At 38.9% G+C, this 3771-nt stretch overlaps 2 non-coding genes across 2 annotated transcripts; both read right to left on the reverse strand.

Annotated features, from left to right (window-relative positions):
• Positions 1 to 709: 709 nt before the first annotated feature.
• Trnak-uuu lies at positions 710 to 782 on the reverse strand. Its single transcript has one exon. It is a non-coding gene; the product is annotated as a tRNA-Lys (tRNA).
• Positions 783 to 868: 86 nt separating this feature from the next.
• Trnak-uuu lies at positions 869 to 941 on the reverse strand. The gene has a single exon. It is a non-coding gene; the product is annotated as a tRNA-Lys (tRNA).
• Between the last annotated feature and the right edge of the window lie 2830 nt (positions 942 to 3771).

Consider the following 3771-nt stretch of genomic DNA (forward strand, 5'->3'; position numbering starts at 1 on the left):
CATAAATAATATCGTATCTTGATAAGAAGGAAATATTAGGGATTCAGATTTTCTACGACCTTTACAATCGATCGGAGAATTTTTTTCTTTTTTGTTGAATTGTTAAAACGACATGAATACTGCATGGAATCGGTGCGAATCGCGTTTCAAGATCGTCATTCATTTGTCGGCCACGTTGATACGAAATATCGCCACGGTAAACGTGAATATCCCTATCGAGAGAGAGAAAATGCGACGATATACCATCTTCCCTCACTATCCACCGCAATTCGCTCATTGGAGTACCCTGTGGGAAAAGGCTAAAACATGGTAAATTGCGAAATTCACGATAAATTCCGCGAGATGCACGAATTTTTTCGAATAGCCTGTCGGTGTCTGAAATGTCACAGATTTGTCATATTTTTCTCCATACAGGAAAATATCTGCGTTGAATTATACCGCGGCTACTTTAATATGTGTAGCATGGATGACGGATTGGAAACCTGTCTGCAAATACATTCCATATTACGGTAGTAAGTACAAGGCAGGAAGTCCAAAGAACTACTCTTTCTAACGAAGCAACACGACTCCGTAATATCCAGCGTATTCCACGTCGAGAGTTCCGGAAAATTCGCGAAAAATATATTAAATTTATTATAAAAAATGAAATAAATAATCATAGAATGTTGTTTGTCAAGAGGAAAAATGAATTGGACGAAAAAAAATATTCCGCCCGAACAGGGACTCGAACCCTGGACCCTCAGATTAAAAGTCTGATGCTCTACCGACTGAGCTATCCAGGCGATTGAAGAAGAATCCTCACTATTCTATTATAACCCACCGTACGTTGGCTCAATTCGATGCGAATACGAGAAAAGAAAAAAAAATTCGCCCGAACAGGGACTCGAACCCTGGACCCTCAGATTAAAAGTCTGATGCTCTACCGACTGAGCTATCCAGGCTATAGAAACTTACTTCCTTACGGTAGCTTAAATACACATCTCACTCGAAACTCACTTTCACAATCTTTTTGTTTAAACAATAACAAACGTTTGTTATTAACTTTTTCAGGAAAAATTTTTTTTTAATTTCTAAAAACAAAGGTTTCTAATACTTCTCTATACTTCAAAATCAGAAAAAATAGCTAAATTAGAATTACTGTTTAAAAAGTTTTATGCTTTATCGACTGAGTTAACCGGGCTATAGAAACTTAAATACCTTTCTTATTCTGAATTGACGTTTACGACTTTTTGTTTAACTAACAATGAACTATTTTTTTACAAACTTTTTCGAGAAATTTCCTTTCTTTTCTTAATATTAAATACACGAAAATTAGGACAAAGTAGATAAAGAAGAGTTGGTATTTAATATAGCACAATGAATCGGGACACAAGGCGCCGCTTCTAGAAAACGGAAAAGAGGCGTCGCTGGCGCGGCAGATAATTATAAACCGAGCCGATAATTTCACTTGAACCCTTCGGCTCGCTCGATCGAGTATCGCGAGGCGTAAAAACGGGTGTATCTTCGAGGAGCACCCGATGAAATTCACGATTATTTCACCGGGAGCGTGTAATTCGTCTCTGGCCGTCTATTATTCCACGCGGCAATCTACACGAGAATAAGCGTTAATTATCACGGGGATCGTGGCAAAATATTAACCCACGCCCCGTCGACTTTTCTTTCTTTCCGCGAACCGATAACGAGCCACCAAGTCGGGATCGGGGCCGCGTTTCAAGACGTGTGTTTTCTCAGCAAACACCGCCGATTCTCACAGCGTGAATTCGGTAATTCGCCGTTCGAGATATAACTTTTCCACCTCTCTCTCTCTGTGGTCGCAGAATTTTTTCCGTCCGACAGAAAGAAAAAGAAGAAAGAAGAATCATCAGAGGGGATATTTATTCTATTATATTTGCGTTGGTGCACGGTGCAACAACGTGATTCTCCATTATGTTTTCGTGGATTATTCGATAAAGGGGAGGTAACGCGAGCAGACAAAGGAATAATTTTAACCGAACATTGACCAGGAGTAGAGGAAATCGTTTACCGCTGAATCAGAGAGGCGAGATTAATTCGATCGAGCAGATCGTATCGAGAAAACGCCGCTCCCGTAGAGTGGAAAATCCCTCCGACCAAAATATCTTGGTCCGCGATGAACGCACCGAATAATCGATCGCCCCTTTCCTACCCTATCCTCTCCCATAAATTCTACCCGTTATAAACGTTACTCTATCCGTTCGTCCGATCGTTTCAAAATCAACATTTCAACCAGCCGAGATGAATTAATCCGTCTCTTCGATGTTTCTTACCTTTTACGGGAAAATCGATCCTTCGTCTGTTACTCTATTCCTCTGTACTCGATTTTATCGCGGTAATTTATTTATTTATTTATACGGGAAATGGCCCGTTGGTACAATACGCGATAATAGCGACACAGAGAGGTAGGAATTTTATGTAAAATAAATACAACTAAAAACTGAGGTGATTAAAGTAGTTGAAGTCATCTAAGTGGCGAGCTAAGCGGTGAAGGAGGTGTTGAATTGAATAGATCGATACATGAGATGGCATTGTTAACCCATTTGCATCCGTAAGCGGAATAATCCGCACATGACGATTGTATAGCAGGATTTCGAAGCTTAAAAATTAATCCGTAATCCGTAATTTCGGAGTAAAATCAGTAATAAACAAAAACAAGAAATATTGGCCCGACTGCCAATTGAACGTCTCAGATGAATAACGCCAGTAGCCTATTCAGAGCTGTGATGCAAATGGGTTAACATTGATAATCATTCGGCTGATATCAGTATGGCATCCTAATAATGTGGTGTGGAATTGAACACGGAGGAAATCGCATGTTCCTAATCTCATAGATGGGACATTTAAACGAAAGTTTTCCAGAAGGGAAGAACCACTGAATAATTTATAAACAAATAAGATATCTTGCGATTTCTTTCTATGTTCGAGAGTGTTTGATAATATATCAAATTTTTAAGTTTAGTAATAATATTAATAATAACTTGTTTAGTAGACAAGTAAGAGAACGACTGATATTACACGTGACTCGTCTCAAAACTCGAACATTTTTATCTAAATTATAAAAGAAAACAAACAGTAATTTTCTAGCACAGAAAAATTTCGAACCAATTTCCCGAAAAATTCGATAACCATTGAAACAAAAATTTGGTTGAAAATTTGAAAGATATTTAACTTAAAAAATTTTTGGTACACATAATCATCTCTGTTAAGGGCAAAACGATTCGATTCCCCTCTCTCTCGTACAAAAATAAAACCAAGCATCCCTAAATGAAAAGCATGCTCATATACGAGCAGGTGAAATCAATGATCGTAAGGCTTTAGGTTACCATATCGATTACGTCACTGGAGCAACTTTAAAGATAGAGTTACGCTATTAGTTAGCCGGTTCTACTATTTGTGTTGTACTAATGGAACACAGTAAAGGCGAAAATGAAGAGAAAACGATTCGATTTCTACGGAGCGCAGCCTTGACACGAGAAGCGGCTCGTGTTGTTTGACTAGCGGAGGTCGTGTCGCGGATTATCGTCGGCTAATTCGGTTCGAAGACATTTTTCCGCGAGACGGCAATTGCCTCGCGAATTTTTCCGTAAAGTCGCCTATCCCCCCTTCTCTGTCAATAAACTCCTAATCGTAACGCAAAAGAAAGTTCTGCAACGTTACGTTTTGTATTGCACAATTTCTAACAAAATTTCGTTCGTTGCGAAAATATCTCTCTTGAGCCAGTTGCAACTGTAATATCGAGCTAATTAACGCAACGTC

This window comes from Habropoda laboriosa, unplaced genomic scaffold, assembly GCF_001263275.1.
Source record: "Habropoda laboriosa isolate 0110345459 unplaced genomic scaffold, ASM126327v1 scaffold5, whole genome shotgun sequence".
Taxonomy (NCBI): Eukaryota; Metazoa; Arthropoda; class Insecta; order Hymenoptera; family Apidae; genus Habropoda; species Habropoda laboriosa.